At 44.6% G+C, this 26411-nt stretch overlaps 1 long non-coding RNA gene across 1 annotated transcript; it reads left to right on the top strand.

Moving 5' to 3' along the window:
• Positions 1-230: 230 nt before the first annotated feature.
• LOC134928885 (uncharacterized) lies at positions 231-21596 on the top strand. Its single transcript, XR_010178099.1, has 3 exons — positions 231-303; positions 21107-21169; positions 21286-21596. It is a non-coding gene; the product is annotated as an uncharacterized LOC134928885 (long non-coding RNA).
• The last annotated feature ends 4815 nt before the right edge of the window (positions 21597-26411 follow it).

The following is a 26411-nucleotide window of genomic DNA, read 5'->3' on the forward strand; positions in this document are numbered from 1 at the left end:
AGAGGCTATCTGTGTAGGGAAATTATGTCGGCTGTGCTATTTGGTACGTATTTCTGATGGGGCTTCTCTTTTGTTTCTGTATCTTGCTGCGGTGGGATTATTCTAACATCTCCCTCCCCCCCTCCACCTTCAAGCCGCAAGCTAGGCCAGACCCATGCAAGACAGGAGAGAGAAATGTATTTCCTGAGCCTAACCACCTGTTTGTTATTTTTCTGCAGCTTAAGCCTGTGATGTGCAAAGGACTTCCCGTGGATGAAGCTGCGGCTACCTGTGGATTAGACCCTCACTGTGGATATCAGGCAGGTGAGGATTTTAAAGAGGGTGTCTTGGTTCAAAGTCTGTATGTGTATTTTCACCTTTTTGGAGTCTCTCTTTTCCAATAAATCTTCTTCAACAGGTGGTGCAGCAGAGACCTCCTTCGCCTGTCCACATCGCCCCAATGGGACCCTTGGATGGATGATGTCTGGCATGTAGAGCGGCTATGGGCATGCGGAATCTGGCACATAGGTACTCTGTAGCCTCCCTCTTCCTCCCAATATTATGACTAAAGTGTAAAACCAGTAGAGGACACACTTTTCAGTGTGCATTGTTCCAAGGGACAACCCCTCCCCATTTCTGTAGGGCAGATCTAAGCAAGACTGGAGCATTTAATGTTTTTCCAACAGCCTTACCTTATTTCTCTTACGTCCTAGAGGATGCTGGGGTCCACATTAGTACCATGGGGTATAGATGGGTCCACTAGGAGCCACTGGCACTTTAAGAGTTTGAGAGTGTGGGCTGGCTCCTCCCTCTATGCCCCTCCTACCAGACTCAGTTTAGAAAATGTACCCAGAGGAGCCGGTCACAGCTAGGGGAGCTCCTAGAGCTTCTTTAGTTTTATTTTTTTCTAAGAGTTATTTAGGCACAGGGAGGCTGCTGAGCGGTCCGCCCTGAGGGCTCTGAGCCACTATCTCCACTGACAGGACACTGAGCTCCTGAGGGTGATGATCGTTAGCCGCCCCAGGCGATCGCTCACCCCCGTAGCATGCCACCACCCCCTTACAGAGAAAGAAGATTCCAGTGGCGAGTGAGTCACCGGCCCCCTCAGCAAGCATGTGAAGATGGCGGCAACAGGGTAGGAGCGCAGTATTAACTGCGCTCCTGAGGCTCAGCGGTACATAGTGCGGCGCTGTGAGGGGCGCCCTGAGCCAGCATCTATACCCTACACTGGTCGCAAGCCTGTCAAGGACCTCGGTTACACTGCCAGCAACAATCCTCAGGAAGTATAAAAAACTGAAGAGCGGGAAGGGGGCGGAGCTTCTCAGTGCGGACCCAGCAGCGTTCAGCACCATTTTCCTGCCTGCAGATCCTCTACAGAGACGCTGACAGAGAGACCTGTCCCTCCAAGCAACTCCAGCTATCCTGTGCGGTATCAGGGGTTGTAGTAGGGGGGGTGCTGTATCTACCTAGGAAAGCGCTGTGTGTGGGTTGGCTCCAATCTCTGTGTTTCTCTGTGGCATACTTGGGTGGGAACTGTGTGTGTGTGGGGGTGTTTGTTGTCTCACATAGACATGTCTAGGGACTCTGTGTCTTATGCTGCAGAGGACATTTCCTCTCAGGAGTAATCCATTCCATGTGCACAGTAATGTCTTATCTCAGATCCCTATTAATGAGTCTGAGTGGTTAACCTCTATTAAGGGTATGATCTCCCAGATCTCTACTAGGGTAGCTCATACTGAGACTGAAACTCAGGTTTTAAAGAAATCTATGGCAGTTTGGTCAGGCTCTGTCCCTATTCCTTCAAAATCCCCTAGCATATACCCACAGAAACGTGCACTTGCCCAGATTATGCAAGATGACATGGGTACCGACTTGGTAGACGGTGACAGGGATGTGCTGAGGGGGCGGCATCCCTTGCAAAAGGGGTGCAGTTAATGATTGAGGCCATTAGAGATGTGTTAAATATTACTGACACAACACCTGAGTAGGTTGAGGAGGCTTACTTCACAACCTTCCCTGCGTCTAAAGAATTAAACGCTTTATTTGAAAAATCCTGGGAAAACCCGTAGAAAAAATTCCAGATCCCAAAAAGGGTTCTGGTTGCGTTTCCCTTCCCTGAGGAAGATAGGAAAAAATGGGAAAACCCACCCATAGTTGACGTGTCTGTTTCCAGACTGTCGAAAAAGGTGGTTTTACCTGTCCCTGGATCTACCGTGTTAAAAGAACCGGCGGATCGTAAGACTGACACTATGCTCAAATCCATATACACTGCTTCAGGGGTGGCGTTGAGGCCTACTATTGCCTGCGCATGGATCTCTAAAGCTATAGTAAAGCGGTCAGGCACATTACTACAGGATTTGGATTCACTGGATAGAAGTGACATTGAATTATTTTTACGTAACATACAGGATTCTACGGGATTCATGGTGGAATCCATGAAGGACCTGGGTACGCTGACTGCAAGGATATCTTCCATGTCTGTCTCAGCTCGCAGGGGACTCTGGCTATGCCAATGGTCTGCAGACGCGGAATCCAGGAGAAGTGTGGAGAACCTACCCTACACAGGACAGGCTCTATTTGGGGAAGCATTGGATGCGTGGATTTCCACGGCAACCCCGGGTAAGTCACCTTTTCTTCCCTCAGCTGCGCCTTCTACGAAGAAACCTTTTTCTTCATCGGCATCGCAGTCCTTTCGGACCGCTAAGACTAAAAAGTCCAAGCCTCCTACCACCTTCTTTAGCGGTGGGCGGGCAAAATCCAAAAAGCCTGCACCTTCAGGCTCCCAGGACCAGAAGCCTGCTTCTGGTTCCTCAAAATCCTCAGCATGATGGTGGAGGACGGGCTGGTGGGGGCGAGACTCAGACGTTTCAGCCACGTCTGGGTGTCGTCTGGCCTGGATCCATGGGTACAGGATATTGTGTCCCAGGGGTACAGACTGGAGTTTCATGAAACCCCACTTCATCGATTCCTCAAATCAGGCTTGCCAGCTTTACTAACAGACACCTGTCCTACTGAAAGCTATCCAGAAATTGGAAAGGTCAGAGGTCATTGTCCCAGTTCCACCTCATATGCACAACGTGGGTTACTATTCAAATCTTTTTGTGGTACCAAAACCGGATGGTTCAGTCAGACCAATTTTGAACTTGAAATCATTGAACCCTTATCTAAGGGTGTTCAAATTCAAAATGGAGTCTCTGAGAGCAGTGATTTCAGGTCTGGAGGAGGGGGACTTTTTGGTATCCTTAGATATCAAGGATGCGTATCTCCACATTCCGATTTGGCCTCCGCACCAGGCTTATCTCAGATTTGAACTGTTAGACAGTCACTATCAGTTTCAGGCACTGCCATTGGGTCTCTTCACGGCACCGAGGGTGTTCACCAAGGTGACGGCAGAGATGATGGTTCTCCTCCACAGACAGGGAGTGAACATAATTCCATACCTGGACGATCTGCTGATAAAGGCTTCGTCCAGGGAGAAGCTGTTGCAGTCCATTGCTCTCACGACTCCTCTGCTCAGGGTCCATGGTTGGATCCTGAACCTTCCAAAGTCACATTTGGAGCCGACAAGGAGATTGTCTTTCCTGGGGATGATCCTCGACACGGAAGTGCAGAGGGTGTTTCTACCGGTGAGAAAGCGTTGGTGATACAATCAATGGTCCGGGATGTACTGAAGCCAACCCGGGTATCGATTCATCAGTGCATTCGTCTTCTGGGGAAGATGGTTGCCTCTTATGAGGCTCTGCAGTTTGGAAGAAGGTTTCATGCTCGATCCTTCCAATTGGATCTCCTAGACAAGTGGTCGGGTTCTCATATACATATGCACCTGAGGATACGTCTGTCGCAGAAAGCAAGGATTTCACTCCTCTGGTGGCTACAAATCCTCACCTTCTGGAGGACTGCAGGTTTGGGATTCAGAACTGGATCCTTCTAACCACGGATGCAAGTCTCCGGGGCTGGGGCGCAGTCACTCAAGGGGAAACCTTCCAAGAAAGGTGGTCAAGCTTGGAATCCGGTCTTCCAATAAACATTCTGGAACTAAGAGCCGTGTACAACGGTCTTCTGCAAGCGGCACATCTTCTGAAAGATCAGGCCATTCAGGTTCAGTCAGACAATGTGACAACAGTAGCCTACATAAACCGACAAGGCGGAACGAAGAGCTGAGCTGCAATGTCAGAGGTAACAAAAATCATCCTCTGGGCGGAAAAGCACGTAGTGGCGCTGTCAGCAATCTTCATTCCAGTAGTGGACAACTGGGAAGCGGACTTCCTCAGCAGACACGATCTCCATCCAGGAGAGTGGGGCCTCCATCCAGAGGTGTTCACGGATGTGACAAATCTTTGGGGGGTTCCTCAAATAGACATGATGGCCTCCCGCCTCAACAAAAATCTTCGTAGGTATTGCTCCAGGTCAAGAGACCTGGAGCAGTGGCGGTGGACGCCCTGGTAACTCCGTGGGTGTTCCAGTCGGTGTACGTGTTTCTTCCACTTCCACTAATTCCAAGAAGAATTCTAAAGATCATAAGGAGAAGAGGAGTTCATACAATCCTCATTGCTCCGGACTTGCCAAGAAGGGCGTACCATGGATCTTCTGGATATACTGCTGGAAGAGCCGAGGCCTCTTCCTCTTTGGGAGGACCTGCTGCAGCAGGGGCCGTTCGCTTATCAAGACTTACCGTGGCTACGTTTGATGGCATGGAGGTTGAACGCCAGATCTTGGCTCGGAAGGGCATTTCGAACAAGGTTATTCCTACCCTGATACAGGCTAGGAAAGGAGTAATGTCTAAACATCACCATCGCATTTGGAAAAAGTATGTATCTTGGTGTGAGTCCAAGAAGTTTCCTACGGTGGAGTTTCAACTGGGAATTTTCTCCTCTTCCTGCAAGCAGGTGTGGATATGGGCCTGCGGTTGGGATCCGTAAAGGTCCAGATTTTGGCCCTATCCATTTTCTTCCAGAAACAGTTGGCTTCCCTCCCTGAGAATCAGACTTTTTTGAAAGGGGTTCTGCACATCCAGCCTCCCTTTGTGCCACCTACTGCGCCCTGGGATCTTAACATGGTGTTACAGTTCCTCCAATCGGATTGGTTCGAACCTCTACCGGAGGTTGAGGTCACGTTTCTCACGTGGAAGGCTGTCACTTTGTTGGCCCTAGCTTCTGCTAGACGCGTGTCGGAGTTGGGGACTTTGTCTTGTAAGAGCCCCTACTTGATTTTCCATGGAGATAGAGCTGAGCTCCGGACACGTCAGCAGTTCTTTCCAAAGGTTGTGTCGGCATTTCATATCAACCAACCTATAGTGGTGCCAGTTGCTACTGACTCCTCAATTTCATCAAAGTCCTTGGATGTTGTAAGGGCTCTGAATATCTATGTGAAGAGGACTGCTCGTCACAGAAAATCGGACTCTTTGTTTGTCCTGTATGATCCCAAGAAACTTGGGTGTCCTGCTTCTAAGCAGACTATCTCTTGCTGGATCAGGTTCACTATCCAGCATGCGTATTCTATGGCAGGATTGCCGTGTCCTACATTGGTTAAGGCCCACTCTACTCGTAAAGTGGGTTCTTCCTGGGCGGCTGCCCGGGGTGTCTTGGCTTTACAGCTTTGCCGAGCAGCTACTTGGCCTGGGTCGAACACGTTTTCTAAGTTCTACAAGTTCGATACTTTGGCCTCTGAGGACCTTAAGTTTGGTCAATCAGTTCTGCAGGAGCCTCTGCGCTCTCCCTCCCATTTTGGAAGCTTTGGTACATCCCCATGGTACTAATGTGGACCCCAGCATCCTCTGGAACGTAAGAGAAAATAGGATTTTAATTACCTACCGGTAAATCCTTTTCTCGTAGTCCGTAGAGGATGCCCAGCGCTTCTTGATCCTGCAGTGGTTACTTAGTTCAGTACTGCTTGGTTCTTGGTTAAGTACTGTTTGTTACTTGGTTAAGTAAACTTGTTCAGCTGTTGCTGAGTTTTCAAGCTGGTTAGCTTTGTTTGCCTTGTATGAGTGAGCTGGTGTGAATCTCGCCACTATCTGTGTAAAATCCTTCTCTCGAAGTTGTCCGTCTCCTTGGGCACAGTTCCTATACTGAGTCTGGTAGGAGGGGCATAGAGGGAAGAGCCAGCCCACACTCTCAAACTCTTAAAGTGCCAGTGGCTCCTAGTGGACCCGTCTATACCCCATGGTACTAATGTGGACCCCAGCATCCTCTAGGACGTAAGAGAAATAAGGTTAGGATGTTGGAAAAACATTAAATGCTCCAGTCTTGCTTAGGTCTGCCCTACAGAAATGGGGAGGGGTTGTCCCTTGGAACAATGCACACTGAAAAGTGTGTCCTCTACTGGTTTTACACTTTAGTCATAATATTGGAAGGAAGAGGGAGGCTACAGAGTACCTGTGTGCCAGATTCCGCATGCCCATAGCCGCTCTACATGCCAGACATCATCCATCCAAGGGTCCCATTGGGGCGATGTGGACAGGCGAAGGAGGTCTCTGCTGCACCACCTGTTGAAGAAGATTTATTGGAAAAGAGAGACTCCAAAAAGGTGAAAATACACACACAGACTTTGGACCAAGACACCCCGTTTAAAATCCTCACCTGCCTGATATCCACAGTGAGGGTCTAATCCACAGGTAGCCGCTGCTTCATCCACCAGAAGTCCTTTGCACATCACAGGCTGGAGCTGCAGAAAAATAACAAACAGGTGTTTAGGCTCAGGAAATACATTTCTCTCTCCTGTCTTGCATGGGTCTAGCCTAGCTTGTGGCTTGAAGGTGGAGGAGGAAGGGGGGGGGAGGGGGAGGGGGAGGGGGGGTGCCCTACATAGGCCTATGCAGACAGAAAAAGGTGGCCTCTTCTGATTGTAGACTTTAGCCACATAGGAGGCGGGCAAGGAGCTACAGAGGGAAATAACTCCCTGATAAATTTGAAACACAAACGTTAGAATAATCCCACCGTAGCAAGATACAGAAACAAAACTCTTGAAGTGCCAGTGGCTCCTAGTGGACCCGTCTATACCCCATGGAACTAAAGTGGACCCCAGCATCCTCTACGGACTATGAGAACCGGATTTACCGGTAGGTAATTAAAATCCTATTTTTACTATTCTCAGGCTCCAGACATTATCCAGTACTGAAGCAGTAGCTGCCTGTCTCCCCCAACTGGCTAAGCAGAAACAGGTGCATATCCTGTGTCAAGGCAGGCTGTTTTTGTGAATCCGTTGGACTCAGACCAACCGAAGGAGCAGATGCTCCGGAGTGCAGGAAACAAGGAGAACGAAATAATTCCTTTTCATATATTTATTAACGGCAACAAACAGAATAAAGCGGTAGGAAGTCAAACTAGTTTGGGATTGATAAACTGTAGAGAATGAAGTCTCTGAACTCCTGAAGGAAGAAGTTGGTGCTTGCAGAGAGAGATGGTTTGAAGAAGGGGCATGACTGTGGAACTATGACGAGGTTTGCAGGGTGACGTGGGGTGTGAGATGAACTGCGAAGAATAGGTTTCTGCATGGGATGATAACGTGGGTGAAAAACTAAGAATGTCCAGTGAATGATACGAAGTCGAGACTGAAGAACTGTGAAGAGTTTGCTTTAGATGATACGAACACGTGGCTGAAGAACTGTGAAGTTACGTTGCTGTATGATGCGTAGACGTGGCTTAAGGAACTGCAAATATTGGTTGTTGGATAATACAAAGACGTGGATGAAGAACTGAGAAGACTGGTTGCAGGGATGATGCAAAGACGTGGAAGGAGAACTGTAAAGACTGGTTGCAGGATGATGCAAAGACGTGGAAGGAGAACTGTGAAGACTGGTTGCAGGATGATACAAAGATGTGGAAGGAGAACTGTGAAGACTGGTTGCAGGATGATGCAAAGACGGGAATGAAGAGCTGTGAAGACGGGTTAGCTAGCTGAAGCAAAGACGTAACTGAGGAGCTGCGAGGATCGTCCACTGGATGATGTGGAGACGTGACCAAAAGACACAGACTCAGGCTGACGAACCACCACGGGAATCCTGGAGAACTTGAAGACACCGGCGGGAGAGTGGTCGACCGAGACCGCGCACTGGGGAGCTGGTGTCAAAGTCAGAAAAATATCACTATGCACACTGCCATATTTGCACCTCATATGTGTCCCTGCTGCGCATGCGTGCGCTCTCCCGTGCGTGCGCATACTCGCTGTTGCGGGCACCCGCAGGCGCACGGTATGCGCATTTACGGTAGAGATTGTGTGCGTCTAGCGGGCGACTCTTTCGTTACATATTTTCACCATATAATGTATTTTGTAGATTATGGTCCCTTTGATAGAATCTGAAAGTTTGGTTAATGTAGAATGTTCATGGACAGAGAAATCCCTCTTTGTTTGATACGAAGGGTCAGACAGGAGTAATACAGTGGTGTTTAGTATCCATCGGAAGAGTATTTAATTAGCAATATTCCGGTGTTGGTTTGAAGCGAATTAATCGCTCGTGCGAATAGTTATGGACATAAGAAGTTTATATCCATTTACTATTATTTGCACTTACTTATCCATGCGGCGGGAAACCTAGTTTCCCACCCACCTGAGCAGTTGGAAATCGTCACAGCCCACCTGTATGAATCAACCTATGACCTTTTGTTATAATGCGAGGAGGAATTCCTGTGTCCAATGAACAATGAGATTGTAGGGACCATTGAATTGTATTGTGTGTGGGGCATAAATAGACAAGCCAATCACATCCAGCTCACTCTTCAACGGTTCTCATTGCTGATAATCGGGAGCTGGATGTCCAGAGGCGCATGCGATCGTTCCCCTTTGTGCGTAAGTTTTTCTCCGCAATCATATTGTCTTTCTTGTTATTATGGGCCATATCTCTCTCTCTCTCTCTTCTCCTCTTTCTCTCGTATTCTCTTAAACGTAATAGTATTGTATTGTATTTCCTGTGTAGTTATCTGGTTAGTTAGTCTATGTTATATTGTAGTGTGTGACTTGTATTGTATTATTCTTTTTGCAAGTAATAACATTCATATAAGGCGTTAGACCCTAAGCACGGTATCTGTGTATTTCTTATAGTGTTAAGTATTCTCAGAGCGTCGGTGACGCTCGAACAGCTTTTAAGTTAATAAGGTTACACTGTGTTGCATCTACACCCTATCTCTACACTAAGGTTTTACAGCATATTACATTGTTTATGGTTTAGATATAAAGGTTTAACATTGTGAGCGTCAGCGCCGCTGGTGATCTCCTCGTGGTCCCGAGCGTCCGCTACGCTATAGCGAATCATTACGTTAGTCGGCAGCCAATAGCGGGCCTGCCTGTGATCTCTTGGCCGTGAGCGAACGTGACGCTTGAGCGTCTCGACTACGGTTAAGCGATTGTTACGCAACGAGCGTACCCTTACGGTACTCCATACGTAAATAGCGTACAGTGTTCTTAGATCTCATAAAGGGTTTTATATAAGATAAATATTTAGCTTTATCAATTGGCGGCTCGTCCTGTCCTTCACATATCTCTGCTAGGTAATTTCAGCAGACATTATCCATCAGCAAAGGGCGGGAGATCATATTCTTCGCAGTGCTGACGGGATAAGCGTCTGCTTCGCTTAGTAAAGGGTGCTGAGGGAATCCGGAACCGGAGGTAAGAACAACACGCTAGTGTCTTTTAAAACTGTTTTTTTTCTATCTTGCGTACGCACACACGCATATCTGCATTTCTTTTTCGTGTATTTTCATATATCACTCTCCTGTTTGCCATTTTATAATTGATAAACGTGCTAAGAGAGATTTGTCGCTATTTCATAGTTAAAGTGTAAAAGTAATGCGTTAAGGGATAAAGTGTAAAGCACACACGCAGCTCTACCTAAAGGTAAAAGGAGAGATTGGTGTGTTGCGCGGTAGACGATCGAGGATCATCTACATTGATAAACGTGTTAGTTGTGTTACGGTGGACATTGGCTTTGTGTACACGTGTCTCTAACAAAGGGCTGAGACTCGCGTACGCAAAGGCCGACGCACGCAGCGTAAATTACGCAACGGAGCGTCTGGGTACGCCCACGTAACTCAAGTCACACGATAGTGTTGATTTTTAACAAGCGAAAAGGTGGCAACGCGATAAGTAGCGCAACAGGCGATAAGTAGCGCAACAGGCGATAAATAGCGCAACAGGCGATAAATAGCGCAAGTTTATTTTAATATCCAAAATTTAAATTAACAGATCCTTCTCCAAATTTACAACACATCTGGTCTAAAGAAAAATTTCTGCGCAGAAATAGAAATAGAAACAAAAGTGTATATGTGGTGAGTGAGTGTTTGTTTTTACAATTTTGGGGATTGAACCACAGAAATCATCGAGTTCTCGTGAAGGTACATACGTGTAAGTGACATACGTGGTGGCTAGGGAGGCATCTCTGGTTAAACATAAAATTTGAGCATTAGAGTGTAGCGGACCAGGAGGTATAGCAGACCAGGAGGTCAGACCAGGAGGTCGTATAACAGACCAGGAGGTCTAGGTACAAAGAAGTCCGCTATAGAGACAAGGCACAACACCAAGAAGGGTTGGTGCAACACCCATATAGGCCATAAAGCTCAGGCTGAAGGAATTCGCAGCTGCTGAATGTCGATTCCACTGGTCGCTCCGTACATAAGATTAGTTGCTTATGTACTGAACGATTGTACCGCACGTAATTGTGTGCATTAGTTAGTAACCTGACCAGTACCATTTGTGTACAAACCCGGTCATAAACGCTATTTGTACATTCTAACGTGATTTGTGTAATTTTTTATTTTATCAAAAAGGGAAGTTCGCTGGTCACTCAGGAATTATCCGACAACCCCACCTTTACTGGAAAGGGTTAGTGCTCTTCGGATCACACTCACATGTTCCAGTAAACGAAGGTTAATAGGGGCCCTGGGTCGAGTACGCCAGCACTATATCAGTGTGTGGGCATATTGGTCGGCGTGGGCGAGTGAGTGAGGTGCTCGGTAAACTTCACCGTCAACCTATCTTTGAATATTTTGGTTTTTTGTAAGGGTTCGCTGAAGACCCTGATATAAAGGTCAGAGGTAGAGCAAGCAACACCAGCAAATTATGGGGGCCAGTTGTTCAGGAAGGGGGCGATCAACCTCGGTTCGGGTTGATTCTGTAAACCGACCAGTCGGGTCGGCAAGGTATGTAATGTGTGAAAAATACGGAAGACACACAGAAATTTTATGTGATGAATGGGAGAAAATGACTGTACATGACGGGGAGAAATTCCCAAGAGTAGGCAGCTTCAGCCCAGAAGTGTTGCAAAATTTAAGGAGATGGATATGTCTCATTAAATCAGCAAAGAGACGAATCCAACATTATGATTATTTGCAGTTATGGCAACAGGAGGGTGAAATACAGAGAGGATTGGCTCAGGCGGCGGGATCTGGCCCTATCAGGAAACTGATAGCCACGGCCCCGCCGCCACCATACATATCAGGAGAGAAATTGGTTGCGGAGAATGACGCATCAGGGGGTAACAAACAGGCACTTAGCAACTGTATAAATGTTAAGGATAATGTTAATAAGTTAACCCATGCAAATATTAACCCATGCAAGTTGTACCCTGTTTTGAACTTTCCCCAGGAGTGTGATCAAGAGGACGAATCGGCAACAATATCGGCGCTCTCTCTAGCAGCCACTATATCAGAAACGACAGTAGGCACGGCCCAACCCATAAGACTAGTAACAAAGCCCCCTAGCGGAGGGACAGGTGAGGTCGTATCAACGGGTAAGTACGGCACCATACATTATGCTGAAACTATTTCACCACAGGCTGTAGAATCTACACAGAATGATGTTGTTAGAATTAATCCTGTTAAGGTAATAGTAGTGCCAAATGGGAAAACGGACACTTCAGGAGTCACTCCTGTTAGGAACATTGCCATGTACAGCCCGTTTTCCCGAATGGAATTAAGGACCATAGTGTCTGAATTCCCTGACCCCAGAAAAGACTTAGTTGTTAGCCAAAAATACATCAGAGACCTAGGAAACACTTTAGAGCCCAATAACAAAGATTGGCAGGTATTGCTGAGGGCTTGTTTACCCTCCAATGTCGACGCAGCTCAATTTTTAGCTGACTGTGGACTGGATCAGGATGTACCTCTTACAGATGTGTACAACAAAGATAACGTAAAAAGAATAAATTTACAGTTAAAGGAGTATTTCCCAGCTGTAGCCAAATGGAATAGAATTTTTTCCATTAAACAAAAAGAGTCAGAAACAGCTGCTGATTATTTTCACCGGGCATTATTAGAAATGGCAAAGTACACTGGCATAGAGGACATTAGGACCAATGCAAACCATCAAGAAGTAGCAGTATCTGTGCTAATGGATGGTTTAAAAGAGGCATTAAAGACCAGGGTACAGACCACACAACCATGTTGGCGAGGTCTGTCGGTGGCTACTTTGAGAGAGGCTGCTATTGATCACGACCGGAATATCACCAGACACAGGGAGTCGCAAGGTGATAAGTTAATGTCAGTAAGTATACAGGCCCTGACCACAAAACAGCCTGTGTTTATATCACCAAACCCTGTGGGTAAGTCAAATGTGGTAACATGTTATTTTTGTCATAAACAGGGACACATAGCACGAGACTGTAGAGCGAAAAATTCGCAAAGATCATACCAACCCCCTAGACAACGACACGACACACGACATTGGGAGCAAGGTCCGCAGAGACGGAGTTATGAGCCACATACAGGGGAAACTAAAAGATACCCCCCGAACAGAGACTGGCACGCCTCTGGTAGTTCCCAGCTAACTCCCTCACAAGTAGTTGCTGCCAGCGGGATTCAGGGAGGTCACCATACCCAATAGGGGTGTGGCCATACCTGTAATCTCCAGCCAGTAAAATTGATTGCAAATCTTGGAAGTGAACCAGAAATTGCAATTGATGTAGCTGGTAAAACATTAAACTTTCTTGTAGATACGGGGGCGGCCAAATCAGTGATAAATTCGACAGTGGGCATGAGAACCACTGGTAAGACAATTCCAGCCATAGGAGTAACGGGAGTAGTCCAGCACTACCCTGTTAGCAAACCAGCCGAGATTACAATAGGGCCTTTACATACCAAGCATTCCTTTTTGCTGGCTGCATCGGCACCGACTAATCTCCTGGGAAGAGACTTATTGTGTAAAATGGGGTGCGTCATTTATTGTACTCCTGAGGGTGTATTCTTGGACATACCTGAGAATCACGCTCAGGAAGTGCGAGACATGTTAGACTCCCCATCAAAATTAATGTCACATACCATTATGACAAGTAGGACTCCATCCCAAGTAGAAGAAATGACATCCCAGATACCAGAGTCACTTTGGACTAAAGATGGACAGGACACTGGATTAATGGCAAACGTAGCTCCAGTAGTTGTACAAGTAAAAGATGGTAGGATAGCTCCAAAAATCCCACAGTACCCTCTGAAGCCAGAGGTGGAGTTAGGAGTGTATCCCGTAATAGAGCGCTTGCTACAACAGGGCATTCTGGTAAGAACGTCCAGCACTGCCAATAGTCCCATCTTCCCTGTGAAAAAGAGTGGGGGGAGGGGTTACCGGCTAGTGCAGGATCTAAGGGGGATTAACAAAATAGTTGAGAGTCAGTTCCCCGTAGTGCCAAATCCAGCTGTCATCCTTATGCAAATCCCTCCCACTGCGAAATTTTTCACTGTTATTGACCTCTGCTCCGCTTTCTTTTCGGTACCTCTGCACCCTGACAGCCAATATTTGTTTGCATTCACATACAGAGGAGTCCAATACACATGGACTCGATTACCACAAGGTTTCATAGACAGTCCAAGTATATTTTCCCAGGCTTTGCATGATTGTTTACAGTCTTTCCAACCAGAGAGTGGATCAGTATTAATACAGTACGTGGATGATCTACTACTGTGTTCTGATTCAGTGGAAGCATCCCTGAAGGATACGAAACAGCTCCTGTTTCATCTTTCAGACACAGGACACAAGGTTTCCAAAGACAAGTTGCAATTATGCCAAACTAAGGTAAAATATTTGGGACACTGTCTAACACAAGGACTGAGACACCTGACCGCTGATAGAATTCAAGCAATTAGAGACATGACTCTGCCAAAAACCCAGCAACAGATCAGAACATTTTTAGGAATGTGTGGGTATTGCCGTAACTGGATCCCAGGGTTTTCCATTCTAGCGTTACCTTTTCAGGAGATTGTCTCCTCAAACAAACCTGATCGGATTTCGCATACAGACGAGTCCGAGATGGCATTTGAGAGACTTAAACAGTGCTTAACGCAGGCACCAGCATTAGGTATGCCAGACTATGGGAAACCCTTTGAGCTGTACGGAACAGAAAGTGCTAGTTGCGCGGCAGGCGTCTTAACCCAAAAGCACGGTGATGCCAGCAGGCCAGTAGCATACTACAGCGCTCAGCTAGATACGGTAGCGCGATCCCTCCCCACATGCTTGCGAAGCGTTGCGGCGATAGCATTGCTAGTAACAAAAAGCGAAGATGTAGTGCTAGGTCACAACCTCACAATTCATACACCACATGCAGTGTCAGCCTTGCTAAATTCTGCCCAAACCAGGCACGTCTCATCAGCGCGGTTTACAAGATGGGAATTGGCACTAATGGCCCCCGTAAACATCACCATAAGGAGATGCAGTGCATTAAATCCTGCAACATATCTCCCAGGTGTGCCTGGACAGGCACAAAGGGTGGAGGATGAGAGTGGTGGGGAAGGAGAATTTAATACAAAGGAGGACACACATGATTGTATGGAATATTTGACCCAAAATTTTACCGCAAGGCCTGACATCAGTGACAACCCACTGGAAGATGTAGATCTAACTTTCTACACGGACGGTAGTTGTCACAGACAGTCAGACTCGGGAGACTTGTGTACTGGATACGCAGTCGTAGATGACCAAGGCACCATAGAAGCAGAACCGCTAGGCCCACCTCACTCAGCCCAGGTTGCTGAACTGGTCGCCCTAACCAGAGCATGTGAATTGGCTAAGGGCAAATCAGCCAATATCTACACCGACTCTAGATACGCATTCGGGGTAGTCCATGATTTCGGAGCCCTATGGCGCCTCAGAAATTTCATGACGGCAGCTGGTACACCGATAGCGCATGCAGCTCACATCAAAAGGCTTCTAACAGCGATACAGGAACCCGACAGAGTGGCTGTTATCAAGTGTAAAGCACACACATATAGTCAAGATCCAGTATCACTTGGTAACAGCCGAGCAGACGAAGCTGCTAAGTTAGCAGCCGGTACCCCCAGACAGACAGACACCACACAACTGATGGTATTTAATACCATCAACACGCAGAAGTTGTGTGAAATGCAAAATTTGTGTTCCACACAGGAAAAGGCAGTCTGGAAGGCAAAGGGATATGGCCAGGAGTCCTCAGGACTCTGGACGGATGGACAAGGTAAACCGGTGGCCCCCAGAGCATATCTTCCATGTTTAGCTGAGGCAGCACACGGGCTGACTCATCTGGGCAAGGAGGGAATGTGCAAGTTGGTAAGAGCATATTGGTGCGCCCCAGGATTTTCATCTCATGCAGGTAAGAGAGCAATGTCATGCCTCACCTGTTTGAGAAAGAACATCGGAAAGGCAATACCAACAGAACCATCTCATATCCCACCTGCAGGCGGCCCTTTTCAGGTAATACAGATTGACTTTATTCAATTACCCCCTTGTCGAAATTTGAAATATGTACTTGTTTGTATAGATGTGTTCTCAAATTGGGTCGAAGCATTTCCTGCGGCCACAAATACCGCTATGTTTACTGCTAAGAAAATTGTGCAGGAATTTGTATGTAGATATGGTATCCCTAGAATAATTGAAAGTGATAGGGGTACCCATTTTACAGGTGATGTCTTTCAAGGAATGTGTAAGTTGATGGGAATTGATAGCAAGCTGCACACTCCATACCGTCCACAGGCGAGTGCGAAGGTGGAAAGAGTGAACAGCACTATTAAAAATAAACTGAGCAAAGTTATGGCAGAGACAGGATTGACATGGCCAGAAGCTTTACCCATTGTACTGTACAGCATCAGAACCACTCCCAGGTCCCCTCTTAATCTGTCTCCCTTTGAAATCTTGTTTGGTCGACAACCGCATGTTATGATTAACCCTCAGGATGATTTGAAGTGTAACAATGAAGTGACTGTAAAATACTTGATTAACATGAGTAAACAGCTAAGGAATCAAAATGATAATTTGAAGTTAGTGATTCCTGATTTACCAGATAGTAATTGTCATGACATTGAACCTGGGGATTATGTAATGATACGGAATTTTCTACGCTCAGGTTGCCTTATTGACAGATGGGAAGGACCATACCAAGTCTTATTGACTAGCACTACAGCATTGAAAGTTGCCGAGAGAGAGACTTGGGTTCATTCGTCCCATTGTAAGAAGGTTGCTGATCCAGAGAGGTCCCGTGATAAGGAACAGACGGTAGAGGAAGTTGTATCACTGGAGTGTCTGTTCCAGGAGGACTGAGGCGGCACCTGAGCATTGAGAATCACAAGATCAAAAGCAGTTGTCGATCCCCCGTTTCCCTTTTATTGTTTTTCTCCACTTCCCATCCCCTCTCCCTCAAATTATTTTTTTTTCCCCTTCTCATTCTTCTCCGTTCCCTCCTATAAGATGGACTTGCCCCAAGAGACTGTGATCCGGATTTTCCTGTTGACCATGTTGTTGACCAGAGCAGTCTGTTCCGGCGAGAGTACCATGGAGGTCGAGAGAGGTTCTGGAATGGGTTCTGATGACAGAGATGGAGGCGTAGTTTCCCAAGAACAACATAATCAACAAGCAAAGGCGAGTATCAGAAAACGATCCGATAGCATTGACCATAGAAGGAATTGTGAAGGATTGTTAGCTGAAGAAAACTGTATCTGTAGGCTCTGTGACAATGTAGTTGAGGATGGGTGCATCAAGAAATGCCAATCCAGTTTTAATATCCACATGGACCGGCATCCCTTGAGTGACTATCGCTCCTTAGTGGGTAGTGTGTTAAATCAAACAGATTGTTGGGTATGCTCTCAAGTACCTCAAGGTCATAGCAAATCAGGACTAGTACCATTTCCTTTAACGATAGGTGAGGTACTTGAGCTAAGTGGTGGGAGGCCGGTGGACAGGAGGTTTAATATCTCCAGTCCTCCTAGTTTGAAGCTCCACCAATATCATGTGGATAGATCCCTAATATGTTTTAACATTTCCAATCCCCGAAAGCCGGGAAATTGGGAAGTGTCATGGAGTAACCAAACCATGACCTTTTCATATAGAGCAGATAGAATGCCGACAGATACAGAGCTTATACGCCACATAGCCAGTAGAGGAAAATCTTTCTGATATAGGTATACCCTAGGAAATAGGATTACGAGAGTTGGAGAGGTATCACCAGGATACTGTGCACATATCGTACAAGCTGATACGTGTACTAGACAGATGGGAGAATTAGGGTTAGGAGATTTCACATGGAAGATGTGTAATATGGTTATGTCCTACTCCGTCCCATATGTTCTCCCCGATGATGCATATTTCATATGCGGGAGGAAGGCGTATAAGTGGCTTGCCCCATACTCTGAAGGATTGTGTTATATTGGAAAAGTACTGCCTGAAGTAATGACTGTATCACATGCCAAAATGAAAGATATACACCGTGTTGCCCAAGCTCCTTATACTCACACCCATTACGAGCACGTAGTTAAACGGCACCTGATAGAAAGAACAGAGCATCCGGCCTCTGACATGATCCATGAATCCACCGGGATTCAGTTTCTACTTGCGTTAGACATCACTCGCACCGCCAGAGGAGTGTTGAATTATAAATATATATCTGCGCTCGCAAATTTGTTAGACAATATCACAGAAATGTATGATGACACGTTTAGGTATACTGGAAGAGAACTTCAAGCTTATAAAACAGAACTGGTTCAGCATAGAATGGTTCTTAATTATCTCACGGCAGTAACAGGTGGATATTGTGTCACACTGGCAACGCAGTACGGCGTGAAATGTTGCACATATATTACAAATAGTACCGAGGACCCGGTCGAGGTCATAGACCAAAAGATGGACGATATTCTCCAATTGAAGTGGGAATTTCGCAGGAGACACAATCTCACTCTTGCTGCTGTAGGTAATAAGCTGACTGGTTGGGTGTCATGGTTGAACCCGCGAAATTGGTTCTCCGGTTTAGGAGAATGGGCTCAAGGAGTCATAATGGATGTAGGGAAGTTTCTCCTATGTATCTTAGGTGTTATCATAACGATTGGCTTGATATTTAGGTGCGGTCAGGCTTTAATGAAGTGCAAACGAGGTACTAGGGTGATGAGCTTAAGGAGTGAGGAAATTGTAATTCCAATGGATTTGATTTATGACCCAACTGTAGAAACAATGATGTGATAAAAATGCGATTTCTACGGTCCGTTTCTTTCACCTGTTTTTCTGGTTTCTCCAAGGTAAAAAGACCCACTTTTGACGAGGAATTTGATGACCCTGTATACAGACGACGGATGGATTAAAGAAGAAGTTTTGACAACCTTATACACAGAGATTTGATGAACTTTGCCATAGACCCCCAGTTTCCCTAGAAATTTTAAAATTACGCTAGCCCAACACTTTTGTAAGTCTATGGACATTGACAAAGCTTTTGCCCACACGCCTTTTGGCAAAAGCACAAAGAAGACTGCATTCAACAGACACCGAACAAGACTTCAACCGACAAATGTTCATTAACCTGACATAGAATACCACTGCATTTACCGTAATTATGTCTTTCCTTCATGTCTACAACCTTCAGGTAATTACACACATAGTCGATAGGGAATACAGGCACAGATATCAGCAATCACATATTCCCCCATTCATGTATCATCAACTAAAATGTGCTCCCCCATTTTGTTGCAACCAAAATCCGAAAAGAGCTCGGTAAAGTTTGACAGCCCATCCACAGACCCGTACCACGGGATAAGAAGGAATTCAAATGTATACTTCGCAATACCTCGAAGCTTGATTTAAAACACGTACGGCACGATGATACATGACCCCCAAGCACGGATTCACACACACATGCTTCTGCTATCTCACTAGGTCATACCCTCTTCACACCTTCTCCTCTCTCCTCCCTTACCCAACCATGGAAATGTATTAACCCCTGACATATATTTTTCTCGTTTTGAAATGTTTTAGGAAGTGGCAGTTATTGTTGACTGCCAAAGGGTGGACTGTCAAAGTCAGAAAAATATCACTATGCACACTGCCATATTTGCACCTCATATGTGTCCCTGCTGCGCATGCATGCGCTCTCCCGTGCGTGCGCATACTCGCTGTTGCGGGCACCCGCAGGCGCACGGTATGCGCATTTATGGTAGAGATTGTGTGCGTCTAGCGGGCGACTCTTTCGTTACATATTTTCACCATATAATGTATTTTGTAGATTATGGTCCCTTTGATAGAATCTGAAAGTTTGGTTAATGTAGAATGTTCATGGACAGAGAAATCCCTCTTTGTTTGATACGAAGGGTCAGACAGGAGTAATACAGTGGTGTTTAGTATCCATCGGAAGAGTATTTAATTAGCAATATTCCGGTGTTGGTTTGAAGCGAATTAATCGCTCGTGCGAATAGTTATGGACATAAGAAGTTTATATCCATTTACTATTATTTGCACTTACTTATCCATGCGGCGGGAAACCTAGTTTCCCACCCACCTGAGCAGTTGGAAATCGTCACAGCCCACCTGTATGAATCAACCTATGACCTTTTGTTATAATGCGAGGAGGAATTCCTGTGTCCAATGAACAATGAGATTGTAGGGACCATTGAATTGTATTGTGTGTGGGGCATAAATAGACAAGCCGATCACATCCAGCTCACTCTTCAACGGTTCTCATTGCTGATAATCGGGAGCTGGATGTCCAGAGGCGCATGCGATCGTTCCCCTTTGTGCGTAAGTTTTTCTCCGCAATCATATTGTCTTTCTTGTTATTATGGGCCATATCTCTCTCTCTCTCTCTTCTCCTCTTTCTCTCGTATTCTCTTAAACGTAATAGTATTGTATTGTATTTCCTGTGTAGTTATCTGGTTAGTTAGTCTATGTTATATTGTAGTGTGTGACTTGTATTGTATTATTCTTTTTGCAAGTAATAACATTCATATAAGGCGTTAGACCCTAAGCACGGTATCTGTGTATTTCTTATAGTGTTAAGTATTCTCAGAGCGTCGGTGACGCTCGAACAGCTTTTAAGTTAATAAGGTTACACTGTGTTGCATCTACACCCTATCTCTACACTAAGGTTTTACAGCATATTACATTGTTTATGGTTTAGATATAAAGGTTTAACATTGTGAGCGTCAGCGCCGCTGGTGATCTCCTCGTGGTCCCGAGCGTCCGCTACGCTATAGCGAATCATTACGTTAGTCGGCAGCCAATAGCGTGCCTGCCTGTGATCTCTTGGCCGTGAGCGAACGTGACGCTTGAGCGTCTCGACTACGGCTAAGCGATTGTTACGCAACGAGCGTACCCTTACGGTACTCCATACGTAAATAGCGTACAGTGTTCTTAGATCTCATAAAGGGTTTTATATAAGATAAATATTTAGCTTTATCACTGGCGACGTAGTACAGCGAAAGCCGGCTGACAACTCTGAGAGCAAGATGGGACCAAATTACCTAGAGACGCACAGGGTAATCTGCGGGAGCACAGAGCTAGGGTACAGAATAACCACAACAAAGCACTGGCACAGAATGCAAAAATCCCTGCCTATTTATAGGCAGCAGAAAAACAGGATTGGCTGACACTCACCTATTACGCTCATTGGTGCTGCACTTCGTCTCCAACATGGCCGCCCCCTATACTGCAGACACAGGGAGGCTGCGGGCCACTAGATCCTCCCTCCATTTTCCTGGAAGCCGTTGCTCTTTACGCTGACCGCGCCATGCCCCCATGCGGCCACCGAGCACCGCCGCTAACCGCGCCGGCAGGGGACGAATCCCGGGACCCGCGGCGGTGAGTACACACCGTGTGACATCCTGGAGGGAAATAAAAACTGGGTGCCTATTTTGTCATGGTAATAGCCTTTTCTGATTGTAGAAGAGCCTATGAAGGTGACTTTTCAGGAGTTATACTTTTGTATTTCTAGGTCTTCTGGCTTGCAAAAGGCCTTTACGGTGTATATATAGATGGAGATTCCCAAAAAAGAAATGTAAGGAGTTCCAAATCTTTTCAGGTGTTTAACTATAACCGCTCTTTTGTTTTGTGTTTAACTAATTGTATAGACAGGTCTTTCCAATGAAGTAATTTCTCATTTTTCTTCTGCAGGCACTTTGGAGCGCAACATGAATTACCAGCTTAGACCTAGAGTTATTTTCCCAAACCCAGCCAAATGGAGAACAGCTTAGAGCACTACCAACCTACGCAGATAATCCCTTTTTCAGGCACATTTATCTGCTGGACCGCATCATAATCAAATTATGCAGACCATTCAACTACAGTATGTTAACCCTAACCCAACACTCAATTGAGCAAGAATTTAATCAGACAAAACTGTTTCGATATAAACTGTTTTGATATAAAGTTTATAGATTTTTTTGTCCTAAAAAAGTAGAATAATACATTAACATATTTGTATTCTTTTGCATGTACAAATGTTATTTTTTCCAAATAAAATTGGGTTCTAATCAACTTTGGGGGGGGGGGGGGGGAGGTTTACACTTTCAAAGCAAACTTTAATACAAAGAACTATTGGTAAACTTTTAACTTGCTCTTCTATGCTCCATCGGATTCTGGTTGAGGTGCATCACATATGTTCTGCAAAGGAAAATGAGAACGTATATAAATATAAATTGTAGACTTATTTTATTAGGGTGCACATGGAAAATAACACTTGTCTTATAATTTCACAGGGATACACCTTGTAAAAATTATACCAAAAACAAATTAAACATAAAGCCTGTGTCATCCAGTTAGAACCAAATTTGTATCCTGGAAAGCATGAAGGGCCAAGGCCACACTACTGCATTTTCATAACTTAACCCGAGATGCTGAAAATATCCTCATTAGGCATCCTAATTCCTCTTTTTTAGTCCCACTTATTCATTAAAGTGAATATTTAAGTCCTATTATCTATAACAACCCCCCACCATCAGTGCTTTAAAATATGGTTGAAGAGCCTGGTACATTATTACAAGCCCCTTCATTGCACTGTTAGCATGACTGCTTAAAGTGGCTTCGCTGATGCACGCTCCTAATTGATCACATAAAATTTTAACCGGTCAACCTCATACCAAACTACGTAGGACATGCAAGGAATATAACAGCAGAAAATACGCTAAGCCTGCTCAAACTCCTACTTTTACAGTTTCAGAAGGTGTGTGTATAAGAAAATCATGGTCCAGGGTCTGGGACCTTAAATTAAGAAAATGTCTGGCTAATGTTCCTTATAGGCAAGTGTCTGTTTAGATGCAGGGTCTTTAGAAGCGATCATATAGATACCTCACCCACCTACAGTCTTTTTCGAACTTCCGACAACAAAAAGTGTTCTTTATCCAAATCAAGTTAAATTTTAATTTGATGTATTTATTGTTTATAAATCTTGTTTATTTTTTAAATGCCTTTTCTGTTAATCAAAAAATTGGTGCATGAAACTTTTTAAGTAGTTTTTCCCTCAAACAATCGAACAAAACTATATAAATAATTTACCTTCAGCAGAGCGGCAACCAGTGGGCTCATCCGTTAATCTTCTTCGTAAAGAGGATGCTGTCGGCTCTGTGTTAGTTTGCCACACTCTAGCAGATGAAGGAGTGGGCCTTGGACCATACAGCTCCTGTTTGACATGAATGGACTTTAGAAGTCGCTGAGAGACACATGGAATCTTCTTAATTTTATCAGCTATTACTGCAAAACTCGTTGTCACTGAAATAGAGGTAGATGTGGATTGTGTCAGCCAATTTGATTTAGAGTCCCATGGATGTTATTCAAACTCTCAATTATTTGATTATGCTGAGTTTCATTACGGTCCTCTCTTGTTCGGAGTTCTCTGGAACCCTCCTCAAGATTATCAGCAAGACGGTCGATGCATTGTGAAAGGAAAATCATGCTGCCCTCCATCTTCCGCCACTGAATTACTTGATTCGAGTCCATAGAACAGGCAACCTCAGCTATGTTGTCAAATGGAGTTGAGTGCGCCTCTGCTAGTCCTTGATCTAGAGATGAATGAAGCAGCAAATTATGGAATGCCTTGTATAGATAAAAAAAATCTCAAGAATACCTAGCAAAACAAATACAGCCTCCATTAGTAACAATTTATTTTCCAAAATAAATTACCTTTTAGAATATTTTGAACTGGTGGTCGAGGTCATTTGTGGCAGCTCATTTATTCCACTGCCTGATTGGAAAAGGGGGAAAAAAATTTGGGGTGAAAAATAATTAAAATTGTTATCACCATCCCAAATTGATAAAAAAATAATTTGTTTGTCGAGCAAAAAGAGCAAAGGCAAGCTGGGGGCGACATGCCTAGACTTCACTGGGATAGAATTCTCAATGCATCACCTTAAGACCAACTGTAACAACTTCCAAGTGACCCTGAAGTAAAAAAAAACCTGTTTGTCTTACATGGGCACCAGGTGCTTTTGGATATTGTGCATTATTTTTTTATGACCAGCGTTTATTACTAGGAAATACCAAGCCTGCTGCGCTTCCCAAGAGCCCAATGCTTCTGCCTGATGTTTGTGTAGGAAGTGGAGCAAGAGGTGAGGCAGTCATGGGGAGCCAGTCATAATTTCACTAATTATAGAAAAACAGTGCATAAATGTAATAGTACATGAAAAAAGTAACCACCACTATTCAAAACACAGTCCAGTATTGAGGGTATTTTTTTTAATAACAATTTCTTTTATTGAAGAAAAGGCACACGTGAACTTACAGACATCATTGGTTGAAAACAGATTGTACACAAAGATATGATGCAGTTGAATTAATTGTATTGCGCTAGATAAATGAAAATAAAGCAATATATGACAATCGTGAAGTACACGTGAACTCATTTGACTAGGGAGCGCATTCTACACAATTGGCCAAAATAATTCTAGTAAGAGAACATGAGGGGACCAAATGAGAAGAAAGAATCGACCATATGTCATCTTGTCGTACGAGGTGAGCGCGGAACAGCAATAGATCAACCATCATTTGAGAATTACATAGAAGTAGCCCTTCCTTCAATATTAATTTTCTATTTTATAAAAGTGGTATGTTAAATAAAAATTTGTAACAATAAAGAATGCAAAATAGAAGAAGGGGGAAGGAAAGAGAAATAGAAAGGAGAGAGAAGAGAAGAGGGGGGTACACAAAACCAAGACAAAGACAGTATGCATCACCAGTCCAGAGAGGATTAAGAATCCTACACAGGAGGTGTTAAACACTTAAACTCGTTGAGTGGAGTCTCACAGTCAAAACATATAAGAGCACATTGGACATAAAACGTCTATGAAATCTGTCCAAGTAGTAGACTCAAAAAATTTTTGAATCCTGAGTTGAGTTGAGTCATCATAACTCTGTATAACAGTATCCCATTTCCTATAAAATCTAGGAGCCCCTGACTCTATGTCGGGTACTGTAGTTTGTCTTTCGAAAAAGATATTACTTAGTAGAGATGCTTTCAGTTCTGCAATAGATGGAGAATGTCTATGCAACCAATGGGTAAGAATTAACTTCTTGGCAATAGTAAGTATAACAGAGCAGGTATAATCCTTGTTTTGTGTGGACCTAAATCCCAATCTGAGAAGCAGTAAAATAGACAAGCGACCGGGAGTTTGCAGGGATGGAGTGAGAAGGTAACATTAACATAGTTCATCAACTTGTCCCAAAAAGTCCTTATTTTCCCACAACCCCAAAAATTATGATAGTATGTGGCATCAGCCATCCCGCATTTAAAACAATGACCTGAAGAGGTCAGGGTAAAATAGGAATGCTGTTTCAGGGAGATGTAGGCTCTATTTAAGAACTTGAGATGCATTTCCTGTAAGGCAGCTGATTTTAAATGCTTAAGTGTGGAAGGTAACGTGGACATAAGGTCCGACATAGCTGGAAAATCAGGCATATCCTGCAACCAGCGTGAACGAAGTTTATGCTGTAAAGTTCCCTTCCCAGAGTCTACAAGAATAGAGTATAAGTTACGTATCCTATAACCAAGACCCATATTTGAATGCAAAAGAGGTGCAAGGGGGTCAATGTTAGTATCAAGGGGCATCGCGGGTGGTAATGAGTGTGCAAAATGGCAAGATTGCAGGTACATAAAGAAATGGCAATTTGGTAATTTATATTAATCAAGGTAGAGAAGGGGTATATTAACGTCGCCAAGGTCAAAGATATTTCGAATAGACGAAATACCCTTTTCCTTCCATGTGAGGTAAGTATGATTTTCGAGACCAGGAGTAAATTGGGGATTACCCCAGAAGGTAGTGTAGGGGGAGTTAGTGAAGTTCCTATGCAGACGTTTGTTGATGGATTTCCATGCTCTATAAGTGTTGCAAAAGAGTACATTAGTCTTTAAATGCTAAGAAATCAGTGTAGTAGGTGTGTGGCGTAAGGCAGCTGGAGAAAAGGGGTGAAAAAGGTGTTCTTCTATATCAGGGAGGGTGTATACTGAGCCACCAGAAAACCAGTCGGCAATGTAACGAAACATAGCAGCATTCGAAAAAGCAGGGATGTCTGGCATCCCAAAGCCACCCTCCACCCGTGGTAATCGCAGTGTGTGGCGGGAGACTCTAGACTTCTTCCCTGACCAAATAAATTGTGTGAAAAGCGAATCAAACTGTTGTATGTCGGATTTAGTTAGTTGTAGTGGGAGCATTTGGAGAATGTAAGATAATTTGGGGAAAACAAAGTTTTTGATAACCATAACTCTACGAGATAACGACAAAGTTAAATCTATCCAACCCTTCAATATTTTCTCCGCTAAGGAATATATGTGGTGTAAATTTGCGGAATAAAGGGCGTCCAAGGTGGGGGGATCATAATACCTAAGTATTTGAGCGGGGAACGACAAATTGTGAATTGTGTCATTGTAGAGGATAAGGGGGCTGAAGAATGGCTAGAGCCCAAGGGAAGGAGATGGGATTTATCAAAGTTTACTCTAAAGGAACCAAAGTGTTCTGTAATTTGTTTTATAGCAGGGATGGAGGATTGGGGTTTTGAGATAAACAATAGCAAGTCATCAGCAAATAAACTGAGTTTTACTTCTGTTGTTTTAATGATAATACCAGAATATAAGGGTGTTATACGTAAGGCAATGGCTAGTGGCTCCAAGGCTATTGCAAATAAAGAGGCGAGAGGGGAAAACCTTGCCTGGTTCCCGTATGAAGAGGAATCTGGGGAGAAAGATAATTATTAGAAAGAATTTGGGATGAGGAGCCACACTGCATGGACGAAGGCATCCGGGAACCCAAACC

The sequence above is a fragment of the Pseudophryne corroboree genome, chromosome 5, assembly GCF_028390025.1.
Source record: "Pseudophryne corroboree isolate aPseCor3 chromosome 5, aPseCor3.hap2, whole genome shotgun sequence".
Taxonomy (NCBI): Eukaryota; Metazoa; Chordata; class Amphibia; order Anura; family Myobatrachidae; genus Pseudophryne; species Pseudophryne corroboree.